Source organism: Dermacentor silvarum, chromosome 1 (assembly GCF_013339745.2).
Source record: "Dermacentor silvarum isolate Dsil-2018 chromosome 1, BIME_Dsil_1.4, whole genome shotgun sequence".
Lineage (NCBI taxonomy): Eukaryota > Metazoa > Arthropoda > Arachnida > Ixodida > Ixodidae > Dermacentor > Dermacentor silvarum.
In genome coordinates, this window is record NC_051154.1 from 371,672,814 (window position 1) to 371,694,704 (window position 21,891).

The 21,891-nt window shown below is 45.9% G+C and overlaps 1 long non-coding RNA gene across 1 annotated transcript; it reads left to right on the forward strand.

Moving 5' to 3' along the window:
• The first annotated feature begins 1,403 nt into the window (after nucleotides 1–1,403).
• Nucleotides 1,404–3,036, forward strand: LOC125942779 (uncharacterized). Its single transcript, XR_007465351.1, has 2 exons — nucleotides 1,404–1,880; nucleotides 2,903–3,036. It is a non-coding gene; the product is annotated as an uncharacterized LOC125942779 (long non-coding RNA).
• Nucleotides 3,037–21,891: the final 18,855 nt, after the last annotated feature.

The following is a 21,891-nucleotide window of genomic DNA, read 5'->3' on the forward strand; positions in this document are numbered from 1 at the left end:
CATCAACCTTTAGCCTTTTCCTTCACTTAGTACCACATACGAACCCATTACATTGGTTTTTCAGTGTTAATCTTTTTTCGCTGAGTCATGGTCATGACTATGACTTCTAGCACAATCCTTTAGTGTTTCCTTCACTTAGTACCCACGTCGGAACCCATTTCAGTGGTGTTTAAGTGGCAATATCTTTCGCTGTATCATTGTCATGATTTACATGACACGCATGTCATGACATTTATGTCATAAACTATGACTTATGTTCGTCATACACTCCTGTCATACTATGCCAATTTTGGTGCCTACCAAGTTATCGAAAGGACCATGAGAGCAACAAGACGTATGCGGCTGTTTCATGACCTACATGACACGCATGTCATGACATATCATTTGTTTGTCATATACTTTTGTCATAGAATGCCAATTTTGGTATATACCAAGTTAACAAAACGACCAAGGTCGATAGCTATCGAAATGGTAGTGAAGCTTCGGGCGAAAAGTGGTTCAGAACGAATTGTCACCGACATCAGCAACGGTGGTTATGGGAGCAAGCGATTGAAGCGCGACTATGTTTAGAGGAAACAAACATTGCGAAAGAAAAAAGCGTTTTTTTAATTAAAGCGATACGCACTTAGATTCATTCAACGAAAATAAAATTCCTAATCAGTTTTATGTACGCATGGCGAGAAAAGAACAACTTTATTTTACTAGATCATTATCAATAAATACCGGTTTTCAGCGCCCACCGATAGCAGTGGGCGTTGACGCCACCCTAACGCTGATATTACTTGCAATGCAATACAGCTCCTGAATTGGGCAGAAAGGGGCACTCGTAAAGTTCACCTCTTACAATACGCCCCCTCACATGTTGTGTTGCTTTGCTTGTCGACGTTTGTCTGAATTTGGTTCCGCGTGTAGTTTCATTGTTTCTTAACCTGTTCAATCCAATGTAGTGAGTTGAGACCGCCAGATAATTGTTCACTTTAGTTTTCCTGGGACAGCGCTGGCCGACAGTCTTGGCGTCCGACGAAAGGACGAGCACTCTACGATCAAAGCGTTCATCGGCCTCCAAACAAAGTATCTTCTGCGCAAAGGCACGGTTTCGACACCCGTATGGCTGAACTTGTCCTGCATCAGTTTCCGCGCTGAAAGCTCGAAACGCCCATCACGTCGAATGTCGGGGCATTTGAATGTACTATCGGCCAAGAAAGTATACGGACCACGGCTCCGGCGGCCGGAGCGGCTGCCTGGCCACAACGGGGCGCTGCTGTCTCGCTCCGCGCGCTTGGGTCGAGAGTGCCGTGGGTGACGTTATGCTTCCCCCTCGCTCTCGCGCTGTGTCTTGTCACGCTTGATAAAATGCATAGTGCGTCGTACGGTTGCTCTGCTGCTGGCGGTCGCGGCATAGAGAAAGAAATTCAACAAGAGGGGACACTCGGCAAAAACTGGCAACAGGAAACACGTCACCGTACGTCACGCTATACTTTTGACACCGAACGTTAGCTGCCGCGAGCATCGAAAAAAAAAAAAAAAGAAAGTGAACTTAAGTTAACAGGCATTGATTTATTTTTTAAATTCTTTGCCGCGAAAACTAAAACGTTTTGCGTATAAATGAACTTAAGCTTTGCGACTTATTTTCCTTGCCTTACCTAGCCACAGGTCAATGACGCGCAAGATACATGCGTCATCCACCAGACACTCCCCCGAAGCCAGCGAGGACGGCTGCGCGCGCGTTTGAGCGCTCGCGCGCGGCGACCCGTCTGTCTCCTTCTTTCTTTTTTTTTTTTTCTTTTTTAACTGTAACCTGGTTTATTGGGCTCTCAGCGTATTCTTGCGTTCCTTCTGCACTGGGACAAGACACCACTGCACTATTGGACTACGGCAAGGTGAGAAATCTTGTTTCACAGTCTACGACGCAATTAGGCTTACGGCACGGGACCGAGACTTAAGACGCAGTTAGCGAAAAACAGCTCGGCCATCCTGGCGCAGTTAATTTGAGTTAATGAATCGTGCTGAGACATGTTTCCGACGCTTCCTATGGGACTATTGTAACTTATTTCGGTTTTTGAGCCACACTGGCCGCACAGGGCGCCGTGTCGCAGTTAGCGAGAACTCAGCCGTGGTCACGCATGTGTAGTCTAGTGCATCTTGCTAGGAGAAGTTGGTGCCGCTTTCTATGACGCCAGACATTACTGAAAAAGTAATTTCGTTACTTTCTGGGGTACTTTTGAGGCACGCTGGCCGCACAGCGCGCTGTGACGCAGTTAGCGATAAGCAGCTCGGCGGTGGTGATAAAGTTAGTTTCGCGTGTAATGAATCTTAGAGGGACAAGTCTGTGACGTTTTTTGTGGCTCCGCAACAACATATACCTTCTTTCGGTACTCACGCCTGTTGAAAACGCGATGGGCGATTGCCAAGAGTGATAACATGGTGTGTGCTGCTGGCGCCGGCAGAACGCGCGAACGACGAACATAACAGAAACTTGTTATTCGAAAATTACGTCTTCTAAAGGACTGAAAAAAGGCATTGCACCCACGCATTTGTCTTGAGAGCCTGTTGCGTCCGTCTCTATGTATGTAGCGTACCGTCACGTCGCCCGAGGCCAAGTTTTGGAAACGCGAAGTCGCTCGTGTATTTGTGCTGCCAAAGTGCAGGAAATAATGCCCGGAAATGGGGAACGCTTGGAAATCAGATGTTTTCATATATATTTGGGATGAGTCGGGTATTTTCTACGCCATGTATGTAAAAGCGAATTGCTTTTGTTTGTAATGCCGCGTATTCACCGCTTTCGCACGTTTCGCCTCTACACGCAGTATTCCTATGTCTAAATACCAAAATGACTCATGCTTGTAACATGCTGTTACGTGCTTGAAAATGTAACATGCTTGTAATTTACTTTTTTTTTCAGCTGGTGCCGTCCGGTGGAGCTTCATACAGGAACTACTGCCTTACCTGCTGGTGTCACAACGTTGGATGAACGCACAAAAAGCGCGGAACGAGCTTTTGTATAGAGCAAAATAAATATTTCCTCATTGCACAAAAGGTCTTGCGTCTACTTTGTGAAATTGCACGTGGAACAGATTCGATGGGACTTTACGAGATCGTTCGCAATCATTTTTACTAAATAATAAACAGATTCTACACGAAGAGCAAAAAAAAAAAGAAAAAAAAAGAGGGGGGGGGGGCGCAGCCGGCGTGCTAACTTACGTTCAAAATACGCGCGCCCAAAACCGAAACCGGAAGTGATGTAAGTGATCGACACCGACCGCTTGGCACACTGCAGTCAATTCGGCCGCTGGGCCCTATGGGAGTGTCCCCTCTTGTTGAATTCCTTTCTCTATGGTCGCGGTGAAAGGGACCGTGCATAGCCGGTATTCAACACATGGCGCTGTCACGCAGCAGCCGACGGCCGCAGAGAATGAAACCCCTGCACTGTGAAAGAACGAAGACCTGCTGTTTTTTTTTTCTTGCCTATATTGACCTTATCTTTCATACTAGTGTCTGTCGCCTACGTCCCATGCTGCTCGAGTTTAGGCAACATTGCTCAATGCGCCACAGCGGCGGCTGACGCGCGCTCTTTCAGGCCTGCGGGGAAAATGCACGTTCACGTTAGCGGCACCGTGGCTTGACGTGCACCATTTGACGTTCTCAGACTGACGTGCGCGGGGGGTTGTGCTCACGCTCGTCAAGGTTTTTTGCCGTCCAGAGAATGGATGCAAGAACCATTTTTGCGACGTTCTCCGGCTGCCGCAAGCCGACGTGACCAATCAGCGACGCAGGAAGGGTGGCCGTAGCTACGTCGGCTTGCCCTCGGCTTGACTCCCGTGGCGACGGCGCCTTGCGCAATGTTGCCTAAACTCGAGCAGCAAGGGACGTAGGTGACAGACACTAGTATGAAAGATAATGTCAATATAGGCAAGAAAAAAAATAGAGCAGGTCTTTGTTCCTTTACAGTGCCGGGATTTCATTCCTTGCGGCCATCGGCTGCTGCGCGACAGCGCCATGTGTTGAATACCGGCTATGCACGGTCCCTTTCACCGCGACCGCCAGCAGCAGAGCAACCGTACGACGGAGGAAAGCCAGTCCTCCACAATATGGTTGTCAGTGCTGCTGAATGCAACACAGTCTTCCAGCCTTGACACGCCACATCATTTGATATCTGGGGGTGAGGTGGCATCCTGCTGTTCCTTTTGTTCAGGCATAGCCAAGGCTGGAGGTAGACTCCGCACACAAAGTTAAGGGTTGAACAATAGAAACAGCACGCCCAATAAATCTGTGTGCAAATATAGCTTTAAGCGTGATTTATGTCAGGTAAAAAGATTCACAAAAGGTGCTTGGTTCATGGCCAAGCAGAGTGAGCATGAACACCAATAACAGTCTTCTTTCACATCCTTTGTTGGTGCCTGCATTTGTTGCTACATAGTAATTAATTAGTAATTAGTTTGCTAAGCTATCCACAAGTGAGAACTCGATCGAGCATAGAAAAAAAACATGACTAGAGGTTCCTGTATTTCTTAAGCTTAAATCACAATTTGTAGGTATCAAACACAGCATATCATAAATGATACATTGGGCACTGCGACCCTGTAATGTGCACATTGAGAAACCCTATCGAGTATCACCGTCAGAGCACAAGGTTATCGACGAACAGGTTCACGAAATGCTACAGAAAGGAGTGATTCCGGAATCATCCAGTCCGTGGGCTGCTCCAGTTATACTTGTGAAAAAGAAAGGCGATACTTGGAGATTTTGTGTAGACTACCGCCGTCTCAATTCCATTACCAAGAAAGACTTTCACCATCTTCCAAGGATTGATGACGCATTGGATTGCCTTCATTCAGCATCCTACTTTTCTTCTTTAGATTTGCGATCGGGGTACTAGCAAATCCCAATGCACCTGACGGATAAAGAAAAAACGACCTTTATAACCTCGGATGGCCTTTGAGTTCAACGTCATGCCGTTTGGGCTTTGCAACGCACCCACGACTTTCGAAAGATTTATGGACACCATTCTTCGAGGCCTCAAATGGCATATTTGCATGTGTTACCTAGACGACGTTGTCATCTTTGGAAGCACTTTTGAAGAGCACAACAGGTGCCTGGAAGTAGTTTTAGACTGCATCGAACACGCCAGCCTAGTACTCAATTCTAAGAAATATCACTTCGGTGAGTGGCAGACATTGGTGCTTGGCCATCTTGTAGACAAAGATGGTATAAGGCCTGACCCACAAAAGACAGCAGCTGTTGGTGTGTTTAAGCCTCCTCGGTCTGTTAAAGGGCTCAGTATTTTCCTAGGCCTCTGCTCTTATTTCCGCCGATTTATACCTGCTTAGTACAACTTCACAGTTTCATATAAGAATGGTCGCCGACACGCTGATGCTGACTGCCTTTCGCAAATGCCACTAAACACCACACTTTGTGATGCAGATAACTATCATTTGATTGCTTCCTTGGCACCTGCATTTCCTGATAAAGAGACCTTCCAGAAGAAGCAGCGAGAAGACTTCAGCTTAGAGCCGCTTTTCAACGCTGCGAATCACTCCACATCAAGCCGAGGATATTGTGTTCATGATGGCCTCCTCTATAATAGGAATTTCACAACCACTAGTGCCTGCTTCCTTCTTGTAGTTCCGGAGAAGCTACGCTCCACTATTCTGCAGGTTATGGACGACGATCCTACCTCCGGACATCTAGGAGCAGCGCGTACATTTCATTGTGCCTAAGAACGGTTTTACTGGCCCAGAATGCACCGGTCGACTGAAACGTATGTGGTCAGTTGTGCTCTGTGTCAGGCCCACAAACACCTAACTACGACACCAGCCGGCCTCCTACAAGCACTAACGCCTCTGAGCTCTTTTTTCGAGCAAGTTGGAATTGATCTCATGGGTCCCTTTCCCTGCTCATCGAAAGGAAACCGATGGATCATCGTATGTGCCGACCGTCTGACCCGGTACTGCGAGACGGCTGCTTTGCCATCTGCCACCGCCAGCCAAGTTTCCTTTTTTCTGCTGCATTCTATCATTCTCCATCACGGCCCTCCTCGAGTAATCATCCGTGACTGCAGCTGCCAGTTTACTGCAGATGTCGTAGAAGAGCTTCTTCGATTATGCGCTTCCAGCTTTCTCCACTCGACACCGTACCACCCGCAAACAAATGGGCTGACCGAGCATACCAACCGCACACTGGTGAACATGTTGTGCATGTACGTCGCATCGGACCATAAAAACTGGGACATTTGGCCTTCATTACATATCCTTTTAACACAGCAAAGCATGATACTATTGGCTACAGCCCGTTTTTCCTGCTCTACGCTCGTCCGCCGCGTCACAGACTGGACACCATATTTTCTTTCTCCATCCACGACAATCTCACCATCGCAGAGACTCTGTGTCTCACTGAAGAAGCTAGACGCTTGGCCCACATACGTACTCTGGCTTCGCAAGACCGGTCAAAAGCACGGTATAACAGGCACCATCGGGATGTCACCTATTCTCGAGGGGATCTAGTCTGGCTATGGTGTCTGATGCACAAACGTGGCCTGTGTCAGAAACTTCTTGCCAACCATACTGGCCCGTACGTTATTGTTGACCAGCTCAGTGAAGTAAATTATCGACTGGTGCTTCTCACCTCAACTGGACGGCGCTCTGCCAAGACTGATGTTGTGCATGTCGCTCGTCTCAAGCCCTTCACACCAAGAACTTAACTGACTTGCCCGGCAGGCTTCGTCTAGGAGGGGAGAAATATTACAGTCAATGTATCCGCATGAGTAGAAGAGGAAGCAGTGTGAGCGGAGAAGTCGAGAAAGAGAACGTTTTTGCCCGTCGGAGGCTCGCCCTGAGGCCTGTTTAATAAACTGTGTTTTTCTCACGTCGTAACAATATATTAGGTCACACAAGAAGATATGATGCCTCAGTTTCAACGAAAATTATGCACCATACATAAACCGGAGCACAACTTGCTGACTTTTTTTTTAATACACACTTAGTTAATGCTTTCTTTGGGAACTAATCGTGATTTCTTGTGAGAGCCTAACCGTGTTCGTGGGCCGATCCCAAAGATAGTGCAAGCTGAAAATCCAAAAAAGAACATGGCAGCATTACAGTTGCAACATTTTACATATAGCCTACAAATATGGCTATGTGCTGTCTGGAAGGAGGTTTCATGGCTCTGCTTGCTAGAATATGCTGCTATGTTAAAGCGTATAGCTTTCTTTGGAAACTAATCGCGATTTCTTGTGATTGCCTAACTGTTTTTGTGGGTCAATCCCAAAGATAGTGCAAGCTGAAAATCCAAGAAAGAACATAACAGCATTGCAGTTGCAACATTTTACATATAGCCTAAACATATGGCTATGTGCTGTCTGGAAGGAGGTTTCATGGCTCTGCTTGCTAGAATATGCTGCTATGTTAAAGTGTATAGCTTTCTTTGGAAACTAATCGCGATTTCTTGTGATTGCCTAACCGTTTTTGTAGGCCGATCCCAAAGATAGTGCAAGCTGAAAATCCAAAAAAGAACATGGGAGCATTGCAGTTGCAACATTTTACATATAGCCTACAAATATGGCTATGTGCTGTCTGCAAGGAGGTTTCACGGCTCTGCTTGCTAGAATATGCTGCTATGTTAAAGTGTATAGCTTTCTTTGGGAACTAATCGCGATTTCTTGTGAGTGCCTAACCGTTTTTGTGGGTCAATCCCAAAGATAATGGAAGCTGAAAATAAAATAAAAAACATGGCAGCATTGCAGTTGCAACATTTTACATATAGCCTACACATATGGCTATGTGCTGTCTGGAAGGAGGTTTCATGGCTCTGCTTGCTAGAATATGCTGCTATGTTAAAGTGTATAGCTTTCTTTGGGAACTAATCGCGATTTCTTGTGACTGCCTAACCGTTTTTGTAGGCCGATCCCAAAGATAGTGCAAGCTGAAAATCCAAGAAAGAACATGACAGCATTGCAGTTGCAACATTTTACATATAGCCTACACATATGGCTATGTGCTGTCTGGAAGGAGGTTTCATGGCTCTGCTTGCTAGAATATGCTGCTATGTTAAAGTGTATAGCTTTTTTTGGGAACTAATCACGATTTCTTGTGAGTGCCTAACTGTTTTCGTGGGCCTATCTCAAAGATAGTGCAAGCTGAAAATCCAAGAAAGAACATGACAGCATTGCAGTTGCAACATTTTACATATAGCCTACACATATGGCTATGTGCTGTCTGGAAGGAGGTTTCATGGCTCTGCTTGCTAGAATATGCTGCTATGTTAAAGTGTATAGCTTTCTTTGGGAACTAATCGCGATTTCTTGGGATTGCCTAACCGTTTTTGTAGGCCGATCTCAAAGATAGTGCAAGCTGAAAATCCAAGAAAGAACATGACAGCATTGCAGTTGCAACATTTTACATATAGCCTACACATATGGCTATGTGCTGTCTGGAAGGAGGTTTCATGGCTCTGCTTGCTAGAATATGCTGCTATGTTAAAGTGTATAGCTTTCTTTGGGAACTAATCGCAATTTCTTGTGAGTGCCGAACCGTTTTCGTGGGCCTATCTCAAAGATAGTGCAAGCTGAAAATCCAAGAAAGAACATGACAGCATTGCAGTTGCAACATTTTACATATAGCCTACACATATGGCTATGTGCTGTCTGGAAGGAGGTTTCATGGCTCTGCTTGCTAGAATATGCTGCTATGTTAAAGTGTATAGCTTTTTTTGGGAACTAATCACGATTTCTTGTGAGTGCCTAACTGTTTTCGTGGGCCTATCTCAAAGATAGTGCAAGCTGAAAATCCAAGAAAGAACATGACAGCATTGCAGTTCCAACATTTTACATATAGCCTACACATATGGCTATGTGCTGTCTGGAAGGAGGTTTCATGGCTCTGCTTGCTAGAATATACTGCTATGTTAAAGTGTATAGCTTTCTTTGGGAACTAATCGCAATTTCTTGTGAGTGCCTAACCGTTTTTGTGGGTCAATCCCAAAGATAGTGCAAGCTGAAAATCCAAGAAAGAACATGACAGCATTGCAGTTGCAACATTTTACATATAGCCTACACATATGGCTATGTGCTGTCTGGAAGGAGGTTTCATGGCTCTGCTTGCTAGAATATGCTGCTATGTTAAAGTGTATAGCTTTCTTTGGGAACTAATCGCGATTTCTTGTGATTGCCTAACCGTTTTTGTAGGCCGATCCCAAAGATAGTGCAAGCTGAAAATCCAAGAAAGAACATGACAGCATTGCAGTTGCAACATTTTACATATAGCCTACACATATGGCTATGTGCTGTCTGGAAGGAGGTTTCATGGCTCTGCTTGCTAGAATATGCTGCTATGTTAAAGTGTATAGCTTTCTTTGGGAACTAATCGCGATTTCTTGTGATTGCCTAACCGTTTTTGTAGGCCGATCCCAAAGATAGTGCAAGCTGAAAATCCAAGAAAGAACATGACAGCATTGCAGTTGCAACATTTTACATATAGCCTACACATATGGCTATGTGCTGTCTGGAAGGAGGTTTCATGGCTCTGTTTGCTAGAATATGCTGCTATGTTAAAGTGTATAGCTTTCTTTGGGAACTAATCGCAATTTCTCGTGAGTGCCTAACCGTTTTTGTAGGCCGATCCCAAAGATAGTGCAAGCTGAAAATCCAAGAAAGAACATGACAGCATTGCAGTTGCAACATTTTACATATAGCCTACACATATGGCTACGTGCTGTCTGGAAGGAGGTTTCATGGCTTTCTTTGGGAACTAATCGCAATTTCTTGTGAGTGCCTAACCGTTTTTGTGGGTCAATCCCAAAGATAGTGCAAGCTGAAAATCCAAAAAAGAACATGGCAGCATTGCAGTTGCAACATTTTACATATAGCCTACAAATATGGCTATGTGCTGTCTGCAAGGAGGTTTCACGGCTCTGCTTGCTAGAATATGCTGCTATGTTAAAGTGTATAGCTTTCTTTGGGAACTAATCGCGATTTCTTGTGAGTGCCTAACCGTTTTTGTGGGTCAATCCCAAAGATAATGGAAGCTGAAAATAAAATAAAAAACATGGCAGCATTGCAGTTGCAACATTTTACATATAGCCTACACATATGGCTATGTGCTGTCTGGAAGGAGGTTTCATGGCTCTGCTTGCTAGAATATGCTGCTATGTTAAAGTGTATAGCTTTCTTTGGGAACTAATCGCGATTTCTTGTGACTGCCTAACCGTTTTTGTAGGCCGATCCCAAAGATAGTGCAAGCTGAAAATCCAAGAAAGAACATGACAGCATTGCAGTTGCAACATTTTACATATAGCCTACACATATGGCTATGTGCTGTCTGGAAGGAGGTTTCATGGCTCTGCTTGCTAGAATATGCTGCTATGTTAAAGTGTATAGCTTTTTTTGGGAACTAATCACGATTTCTTGTGAGTGCCTAACTGTTTTCGTGGGCCTATCTCAAAGATAGTGCAAGCTGAAAATCCAAGAAAGAACATGACAGCATTGCAGTTGCAACATTTTACATATAGCCTACACATATGGCTATGTGCTGTCTGGAAGGAGGTTTCATGGCTCTGCTTGCTAGAATATGCTGCTATGTTAAAGTGTATAGCTTTCTTTGGGAACTAATCGCGATTTCTTGTGATTGCCTAACCGTTTTTGTAGGCCGATCCCAAAGATAGTGCAAGCTGAAAATCCAAGAAAGAACATGACAGCATTGCAGTTGCAACATTTTACATATAGCCTACACATATGGCTATGTGCTGTCTGGAAGGAGGTTCATGGCTCTGCTTGCTAGAATATGCTGCTATGTTAAAGTGTATAGCTTTCTTTGGGAACTAATCGCGATTTCTTGTGATTGCCTAACCGTTTTTGTAGGCCGATCCCAAAGATAGTGCAAGCTGAAAATCCAAGAAAGAACATGACAGCATTGCAGTTGCAACATTTTACATATAGCCTACACATATGGCTATGTGCTGTCTGGAAGGAGGTTTCATGGCTCTGTTTGCTAGAATATGCTGCTATGTTAAAGTGTATAGCTTTCTTTGGGAACTAATCGCAATTTCTCGTGAGTGCCTAACCGTTTTTGTAGGCCGATCCCAAAGATAGTGCAAGCTGCAAAATCCAAGAAAGAACATGACAGCATTGCAGTTGCAACATTTTACATATAGCCTACACATATGGCTACGTGCTGTCTGGAAGGAGGTTTCATGGCTTTCTTTGGGAACTAATCGCAATTTCTGTGAGTGCCTAACCGTTTTTGTGGGTCAATCCCAAAGATAGTGCAAGCTGAAAATCCAAAAAAGAACATGGCAGCATTGCAGTTGCAACATTTTACATATAGCCTACAAATATGGCTATGTGCTGTCTGCAAGGAGGTTTCACGGCTCTGCTTGCTAGAATATGCTGCTATGTTAAAGTGTATAGCTTTCTTTGGGAACTAATCGCGATTTCTTGTGAGTGCCTAACCGTTTTTGTGGGTCAATCCCAAAGATAATGGAAGCTGAAAATAAAATAAAAAACATGGCAGCATTGCAGTTGCAACATTTTACATATAGCCTACACATATGGCTATGTGCTGTCTGGAAGGAGGTTTCATGGCTCTGCTTGCTAGAATATGCTGCTATGTTAAAGTGTATAGCTTTCTTTGGGAACTAATCGCGATTTCTTGTGACTGCCTAACCGTTTTTGTAGGCCGATCCCAAAGATAGTGCAAGCTGAAAATCCAAGAAAGAACATGACAGCATTGCAGTTGCAACATTTTACATATAGCCTACACATATGGCTATGTGCTGTCTGGAAGGAGGTTTCATGGCTCTGCTTGCTAGAATATGCTGCGATGTTAAAGTGTATAGCTTTCTTTGGGGAACTAATCAGCGAATTCGTTGGAATGGCCTAACCTGTTTTCGTAGGGCCGATCTCAAAGATAGTGCAAGCTGAAAATCCAAGAAAGAACATGACAGCATATGCAGTTGCAACAGTTTATACATATAGCCTACACATAGTGGCTATGTGCTGTCTGGGAAGGAGGTTTCATGGCTCTGCGTGCGAGAATATGCTGCCGATGTTAAAGTGTATAGCTGCGTTGGGAACTAATCGCGAATTCTTGGGAGTGCCGAACCGTATTTCGTAGGGCCCGATCTCAAAGATAGGTGCAAGCTAGAAAATCCAAGAAAGAACATGACAGCATTGCAAGTTGCAACATTTTACATATAGCCCTACACATATGCTACGTGCGGTCTGGAAGGAGGTTCAGGCTCTTGCTTGCTAGAAGATGCCTGCTAGTTAAAGTTGTATAGCTTTCTTTGGGAACTAATCCTAAATTCTTGTGAGGGCCGAACCTGTTTTCGTGGGCCTAGTCTAAAGATAGTGGCAAAAAGGCTGAAAGATCCAAGAAAGAACATGACAGCATTGCAGTTGCAACATTTTACATATAGCCTACACATATGGCTATGTGCTGTCTGGAAGGAGGTTTCATGGCTCTGCTTGCTAGAATATGCTGCTATGTTAAAGTGTATAGCTTTCTTTGGGAACTAATCCGAATTTCTTGTGAGTGCCGAACCGTTTTGTGGGCCATCTCATGATAGTGCAAGCTGAAAATCAAAAAAGAACACGGCAGCATTGCAGTTGCAACATTTTACATACAGCCTACACATATGGCTATGTGCTGTCTGGAAGGAGGTTTCACGGCTTGGTTGATAGAAATGCTGCTATGTTAAAGTGTATAGCTTTCTTTGGGAACTAATCACGATTTCTTGTGAGTGCCTAACTGTTTCGTGGGCCTATCCTAAAGATAGTGCAGTCGAACACAGCCGTAAAAACCACATCGTGGTACAGTACGACTGAGCGATGGTACCGCACGTACCTCACGGCGGTAAGGGGAGCATTCTTGCACTCTTGCCTCATGGCAGCTAGCATTTGACACGCTGTTGTTGAGACGCTGTGCCTACAGTCTAAGGCACAGGCATTGTCGTTCAGGATGCTGTGCCTTGGGTGATAGCATCCGCAACCAGAGGCGGTGACGGACACTGCACGGAGTTTCAAACTGGTCCCTCAGGAAGTGGTGCTTGAAGTACCAGTTTGCTCCCGTGTATGAGTAAAGCACAGTGGTAAGGGGAACGCCACCCATAACACATAGTGCCCCACATACTGCCACAAATAACTACTCCCAAAGACTGCTAACTGCATCCTTGGACAGCAACTGGAGTTGGTTCTTCATTATTTAAAAAAGCTTTTTTTCACATTTCAGATCAACACTGCAGTTTGTCACTAACTAGAACTGCCGTGGCATGTGCCCACAGCAATTCTTTTGTCACGTTGGACGCATGCTTTGTCGGGACACTCGACTCTCTCAGGTCCCCTTTTGTTGCTGTTTTCCTCGCATGGCTCTCGTGTCTCCTGTAATTCGGCTTCCACAACACAGGTGTGGTGAACGTGGTTGCGCAATCGTACGAGAGATGGCGCTTGATATGCAGCAAACACCACCTGATGACGCGGACACTCATACGCACAAGGAAGTAGTCCCTTCCTCTTAGGTGGCGGGAACACAACATGTGCAGACGGACCGCATGCGTGCTCAGTGGGGCGCTTTGCAGGACTGTCTCGAAAACGCCTTACCATCTTGCATGGGCTAGCTAGCTGCCGTATCTTATAGGTGTACAATGCCCTTTGGTTTCCGTTACTTTGATGTCATTCCTTTGTCCCAAACCACGCTTGAGACCCCACAGCTTTAACGTCCATTTGACTCTACTAAATGTTTCTTCTTATTTATTCAGAATACAAAATATAGTGCTGCCATCTATGACCAAAGTGCCAAACCAACAGGGTGAGCTGCAGTATTTTGAAATGATTATACAGATCATAACGGCTAAAGTGCTTTAATCCAAGACAGTCGTATAACATTGCAGAAATCACTATGTGCTCTTTCAAGAATGGACAGGGCTTTACCTTTTTGACTGCTGAGCCTTTCAGGAATTTCCACCTACTGTATCCCAATGGTTTTTCCAAAAGTGAAACAAATTCAATTTCTGTCTCAGTAACATTAGCATGCTTTGAATTCATATTTTATTTACTGGTGATGTGCTGCTGTAGTGTTATGGGCTCATTCCAATAGCCGTTTTGGTTCGCGATGGGTGCCCGCCGACGTCACCGCTGGGGACTGCAACCGCTATCGGCGTAAATGCGAAAAAAGTACCGGTTCCTGCTGGGATCAAACCCGGCGTGCGCCCGCTGCGTGGGAGCTAGATGCTCTACCCCTGAGCCACACAAGCACTTGCTATGGGCAGTGGAAAAATGCGCTATAAATGCTCCCAGGCAGGCGCACAGGTGCGGACGACTCGAGCCTCCGCCAGCATGGTGGCGCCATCTAGGTAAGGTGCCTGCTAACGCAGCGTGCACAGGCGCAGACGACGAGATGCGATTCAGACGAGGCGCGCAGTTAACTCGATTTGATGTGAGATGTGCGCACGTATTTGGATACCTCTTCGGTACACGTTATGGCGTCTCCTCGCAAGGTATGAACCGCTCCTGCAGAAGCGAATCGTAGAGCTACGTGTGCGGCTACAACCAGGCATCATCGGGCTCAGCAGACTGCTGTGCAGAGAGCATTGCAAGCCGCAGCTCGCCATCGACGCCGGGCGACCGTTCAGATCGTTCTCGTCGAAACGAGGCGAAGAGACTTTGTCACGAGGACCCTGGTGGCGTGGTGCCGAAATTGGAGCTACTCTTGAGCCACTCCACCAGCTTACGCTGCGACTGTGCTGCCTGTGCCGCGCAGGCCTGTGACTATTTAGAAAGTGCTTAATCTGGAAATTTCAATCAACATTAAGACATGCTAATCACTGATTTTAATTAGGATAATTATGTTCCACAGGCACCACAGCCTCCTCACAGCTGTCACTGTCACTTGAATATGCCTTGTAATCAACACCTATCTTCTCTGAATTGAAGTTCATAAGAAGTTCTTGAATTCTGCATTGTTAAAAGAAACCACAGGCTTCTTATGCCAGCTCGAAACATTGGAAAACAAAAGTGATGAGCAACACTGAAAAATAAGCTTTGATGCCGCCACCTGTCCTACAAAAAACCAAACCTGCCACACCATTCTAGAACTTGAGCATAGATGGCGCAACCAGTCTACGGATGTTTCATATTTGCGAATTATCTTGAGAAAGGCAAGCAGTGTGCAGAAAGTGTGATGCGGCTTTACTCAAGCTGGACCAGGGGTGTGCATCGATTCCCAGATATGTATGCTTGAGCATGGCACTTAAAGGGTTAAAGAGGACAAATTAGTTGATAGTAAAAATACTCACCTGTTCAGCTTCGGCATCCAAGGTGGACGTAGCCTCATCCAAGACCAGAATGGGCAGCTTGCGCACAAGTGCCCGTGCAAGTGCAACTCGCTGTTCTGTCCTTCTAACAGCTGAGTCATGGCCGAGTTACACAGGGGTGTGTCGTAGCCCTGCAAGAGCACAAATTCTAACGTGTACACCTTGTTAACATTTCTTATAGTTTAATGTGAATTAGGTCATGGACAAACGCTTAGGTAGCAAATCTGTGGTACAGTTAATGTTCTCTCTTGACATTGACAGAAGTCAGTTCTACAAGAATATTTAGTTGTCTTAGGTACACTCAGTTCCTTATTTTTCTTCTCTCACTATGCTGGCTTGCCCACTACACAAATTTTGTTAGTTAATTCAGGTTTAATGGTGCAAAAGTGACAAAGGCCATGCTGCGCCAGCCACAAGGTATTAAGAAATGAAATGTTTAATGCAGCGAAAGCTGCGTTATCTTATATTCTATGTAAAAAACCGGCTTCATCTAAAGACTGAAACAAGTCAGTGAATGGCACTAGCGGATCATCTCCCAATAATGAGGCAGGGTGTGAAGGTAATTGTAAGTTACACAGAGTCTGCAAAAATTTCCGTATGTGTGTTTCTATGTGTGGAAATGTCATAAATATATATTAGTGTAAGAGGTTCATGACACTTATCGCAGGTTGGCGGATCTTCTTTTCAAAGTAATAAATTGTGTGTCAGATGTGTGTGCCCTATTCGAAGTCGACATAAGATCACCTCATAGAACTGTTGCTGGTGACTGCCCGATTTCCATTCGCCAAGCAGAGGTTTGGTTATATGTAACTTGTTATTTATGCAGGAGTCCCATTCTTGTTGCCATTTTGATGTCAGGGCTTTACGAATTGCTGGGATACTGTCTTTGTATGGAATTTTTGAGTGAGTTGGGTCTTTGTGCACTGCCATGGCCATGCATCTATCTGTCGATTCATTCCCTGGTATCCCAACATGGCTAGGGACCCAGCAGAATCGTATGGTTCGTCCGTATTTGTTATTAACAACCATGTTTAAGATATCACCAAGCAGCGGTTCACAGTCCAATTTTAAATTTAAAGCTCTGAGTGCACTCAACGAATCGATGTAAATGACAGCACTCCTCTGTTTGTCGGTGATACTTTGTTTACTGCCGTCCATATAGCCATAACTTCGGTGGTAAAGACTGAAGCAGAATTATGTATGTAAATGTAAGAGGGCAGATATATCGGGCAAACTGCGCGTTGCCTCAATGATCGGCTCCGCGAACACCGCAATAACGTAAAAAAATGGCACCGGTGGGTTCTTGGCGATTCATTGTCGTGATCACAGCTACAAACCTATCGAGGACGAGTGCATGATTTTGTCCCGTGGTAGGACGCAGCTTATCCGTGAAATAACTGAAGTGCAGATGATTGCAAAATTGGGTGATATGTGTGTTAGTTTCCCTTTACTGGCTCTCACAGAAAAAGAACTAAGTTTTTTGGAGGCAGCATGACTTAACTCGTAACTATGTTACACGTATACGCAATCCTCCATCGCCTTCTCCGAGGCGCTGGACGATCGAGAGCCAGGCGCCGAAACGCGCGTCTCGGGCCGTGGAGTTTGGTTCAAATTTGGGCCCTGCGACATTGTGGTCTGTTGGCCCGTCTTCGTTGATGATGGAGCAGCACTGGCTGCAGCCACCGAGGGGACGGATGGAGTCTTTACGGGAACACTATGCGTGGACCCTGTAGACACCTGAAACTGGCGTGGCGCTGCCCCCTGTTGCGCCACACTGGCATAGCTAATTTTAGGTAAGTGCCCCAACCTTTCCTCGCTTCATAGAATGGAATTTTTTCTTTTATGGTGATTGCAATGTTTCTCTTTCTTTTTTTCCAGCAAGGGCAGCTCCGTGAGTAAGCTGGATGGTCTCCCTTGCAATTGGCACATTGCGCAGGAGCATTACAGTTGTCAGAGGGATGGTCATTGGCGCTACACTTCGCGTATGTTTCTTTTTCCTTTGCATGATTGTGATGCAGTCCGAACCTCTGGCACTTGAAGCACCGCCTCAGGTTCGGTATGTATGGTCGGACATTGACTCTTAGGTATCCTGCTTCGAGTGAAGTGGGCACAGTACTAGTTCCAAATGGTAGTATCACGTGTTTCGTAGGGATTTGTTGGTCGTTTCGTCGGAGTGTAATCCTTTGTGTGATAACAGTGATGTAACTGAATTCGCTATTTTGTGCGCATGTCTGCCGTGTTGAAACCCATCGCACGTGTGCCGATCAGCGATGCACCGTACCTTCATAAACCCTTGTTTTCTGTGCAATAAAACAATCTTGCAAAAGCTCTTACTGCGTCCACATTGATTGTTACAGTTGCGACGAGGCACGGTTGTGCCCGTGCGGGGAGGGCGTTGCCGGCAAGATGGCCTTCGGCGTTTGTATGGGAATTTCACCTAAATGGTAGCTCTTCATGGGAGGATTATGTCGAGCGTATAGAGCTATGCTGCGCTGCTAACAAGCTTACGGAAGACGCCGACAAGAGGGCAGAGGGCAGTATTGCTGAGCTGCTGTGGGGAGGATACCTACTCCTTGATAGCTACCCTCGTAAAGCCTCTCCGACCACCGAACGCTGACTACGAGTCCATCGTAAAAGCCGTGAAGAACCACATCAACCCGAAGCCATCCGAGCTGTATTCAAGGTACGTGTTCTCAAAGCGAGATCAGCACGACGGCAAATCTGTCGCAGACTACATTACAGCTTTACGTAAGCTAGCCAAGAACTGCGGGTTCAACGACAGCCAGCTTCCTCTTGATGTAATGCTGAGGGAACGGTTTGTTTTTGGACTTTCTGACAGCACGTTTGTTGGCCGAGAAAGACCGGACCTTTAAGACTGCCTACGATCTAGCAGTCACGGCAGAGGCTGCTGCAAAACATTGAAGCGTTATGGGCGGCCTGCGTCAGGACGTCCCAGATTTGACAGCCAAAGTGGACGGGCAACGCATGAAGCAGCATAAGAATGGGCAAGATGAAAAAACTTCAAGCGAGCATGTGAAACGGCAGTGTTTCCGGTGCTTGGGCAACCACGCTGCATACCGTTGCAAGTTTAAAACCGCAATATGCTTCAACTGTTCTGTGAAAGGACACTTGGCCAAAGCGTGCCGGAAAAAACAAAGAGGTCAGGTTAACCACCAGTTGGAAAATATGGCAAACTCAGTGCAACCTGAGTATGATGACATGCTAAATATTAGCCAAGTGACTAGCGGTTGCCCTAAGTTTATGGTGGCCATAAGCATAGGTGGTGAAATGGTGCCCATGGAAGTCGACTCAGGAGCAGCTAGATCGATTATCAGTCAAATATGTTCAGCAAACTGAAAGTGGCAAGGCACATACGCTTGAAGAAGCGGACACCAAGTTCGTAACTTGGACTAAGGAAGGATTGGACGTCGTCGGAAAAGCCACACTTCCAGTCAAATTCAAAGAACAAGACTTCAAGCTACCGATACTCATTGTAAGAAACGAAGGTAGCACGTTTTTGGGCGTGATTGGTTCAAGGTATTGAACATTAATGTCACTGGGCTTCACAGCATCGAACAAAATGCAGAAGTCCTTATCAAAAAGTTTCCTGATGTTTTTGGCGAAACATTTCCAGGCGCCACTCTGCCACCACTACACATCGAGCTGAAGCAGGACGGCGGCCCAAGTTTCTAAAATGCCACAGCATTCCATTCGCACTCAAGGATGCATCATCACAGAACTGGAAAAACTGGAACGCCAAGGTGTTCTGCAACCGACGCAGTATTCCGAATGGGCCAGCTCTGTGGTCATCGTCCGTAAAAATGATGGTCATTAAGAATATGCGACAACTATAAAAGTACAGTCAACGAAGTGGTGGTAGGAACAATGTTTATCCTTACCTACTAGCAAGGAACTTTTCACAAAGTTGGGGAAAGGCCATATTTTTTCTAAAATTGACTTGACACAAGCATACCAACAACTTGCAGTTGATGACGCTTCAGCAGAAGTTCTCACGATAAATACAGTAAAAGGCCTGTACAAAGTGTGACATTTGCCGTTTGGTGTGTCGGTGGCACCCGGATTATTTCAATGAGCAATTGATACAGTGCTTGCAGGCCTATGCCAGGTGGCAGCATACCTCGACGACATCCTTGTGGCCAGCGAAATGGCAGAGGAGCACCACAAAGTCCTCATGAAAGTTCTCAACAGACTGTCAAAAGCGGGACTGCGTATACGAGGCGCCAAGTGTCAGTTCTTCAAAGAGCCTGGAGTACTTGGGACACTGGATAGACGCAAATGGCATCTACCCGTCAAAGGCTAAAGTCGAGGCTATTCACAAAGCACCTGCACCAAAGAACAAGAAGGAGCTCCAAGCTTTTCTAGGTATGGTGAACTTCTACAATCGCTTTCTAAAGGGTCGATCCGAAGTTGCCGAAGTGCTCTACCACCTACTAGACAGCGACAGTACGTGGAAGTGGGGTGAAGAGCAGCAACTTGCTTTCAAAAGACTAAAGACGTTGTTGACATCAGAGTTGCTTTTAGTGCACTTCAATCCTGATGCACCCTTAATTCTGTCTTGTGACGCATCACCCGTGGGTGTGGGAGCTGTATTAGCTCACAGCAATGCTCAAGGTCGCGAGCAACCTGTTGCTTATGCGTCAAGAACACTCACTAAGGCGGAACATAATTACGCCCAGATTGACCACGAGGCTCTAGCTATTGTCTATGGCGTCCGTCAATTTCACCAGTATCTTTGTGGGTGAGAATTCCGCATCTTGACAGATCATAAGCCACTACTCGGTATCTTTCAATGAGACAAGCAGATTCCCATTGTTTTATCACCGCGCATGTTGCGGTGGTCTTTGTTGTTATCTGCTTACGAATACAAACTGGAGTATAGAAGGACGCAAGATCACGCAAACGCAGACTGTCTAAGCAGGCTACCGATACCCGGTGACCGGATGGACATGTAGCCTCCTGGCAACATTCTTTGTTGGAAGCAGTGGAGTACCCTCCTGTGAGCACAGCAGATGTCGCATCAGCCACTCTGCATTATCCTTGCCTGTCGCATGTGAAGAAATGGGTCACAACTGGCAGGCCAGAGCAAGGTGTGCCCCCAGAATAAGCTGCCTATCAGGTGAGGCGCGAAGAGATGTCTCTTCATCGTGACTGCCTTCTATGGGGTAACAGGGTTATACTGCCAGAAGAACTGTGAGAAGATGTCCTCGCCATTCTGCATGCAAATCACCCTGGCATAACAGCTATTAAAGCTCTGGCAAGGTCATATGTGTGGTGGCTGAAGATTGTTGCCCAGATTGAAGAGTTCGTGCGTCATTGCCAACCCTGTCAAGAGAACAGGCAAAGCCAACCTAAAATGTCTATGCATTTCTGGACGAAACCCGAAAGCCCATGGAGCAGAATTCCCATCGATTTTGCAGGGCCGGTTAAGGGCATTTTTTTTTCTTCTTGTCGTGGACGCACTATCAAACTGGGCCGAGATCAAGAAAACGCCATCGCTTCACTCGTCAGCTGTGATCAAAAAACTGTGAAGAATGTTTGCTTCATATAGATTGCCTGAGTTGGTTGTTTCTGATAACGGCACAGCCTTTTCGAGCAATGAAATGCAATCTTTCTTGAACAAAAATGGCGTGCGCTACATGTACACAGCGCCATACCATCCCGCAAGCAATAGAAGGGCTGAGCGCATGGTACGCAAGCTAAGTGCGTTCCGAAAGCAGAGCCACTGCACAGTGGCGTGTAAAGTTTCTCGTTTTTTATTCAAGCAGCACTCCACGCCTCACTCGGAAACGGGAGGATGCCAGCAGAACTCATGCTGGGGAGGAGCTCCGCTCTGTCTTGTCGAGACTGCACCCTGACGTGAAAAGCCCTGGATGTACCAAGCCGCCATCCTCGAGTGAGTTTCTACACAGTGACCCCGTGTATGTGCGGAAGTTCTCTCGTGGTCCGAAGTGGCTGGCTGCACGGATACTGCATCGCTTGGACGCGTCATGTACAAAGTACACACTTCCGATGGTTCAGTACACTGACGTCATCACAACCACGTGCGGAGAGCATGGGATGCTGTGCCGATAGGTTATCACGCTAACCCCAGCTCAAGCTTCCAGCGACAGAAACTGCAGTGCAGAGATCGCCAATCCTTCCAGCGACACAAACTGCAGTTCAGAGATCGCCTATGCCAGAAGTTCTGCAAGCATGCCGTAGGTCTACTCATGTATGTTGACCATTGCTCCGTTATGGCATTGACTACTAGGTGGGAAGGGATGTGATAACAGTGATGTGACTGAATTCGCTATCTTGTGCACATGTCTGCCGTCTTGAAACCCATCGCACGTGTGCCTATAAGCGATGCACCGTACCTTAATAAACCCTTGTTTTCGGGCAATAAAACAATCTTGCAAAAGCTGCTACTGCTCCACATCAGTTGGTACACTTTGTACCTTAATTATGTTTTGATCTTGGAATCCTTCAACGAGCTCTTCATCACTAAGGTTCAGGAAATCTTCTGATATTACTCCCCTGCTTGTGTGAGCAACCGATGTGAAGAGATTGTGACTTAATGTCACTCACACT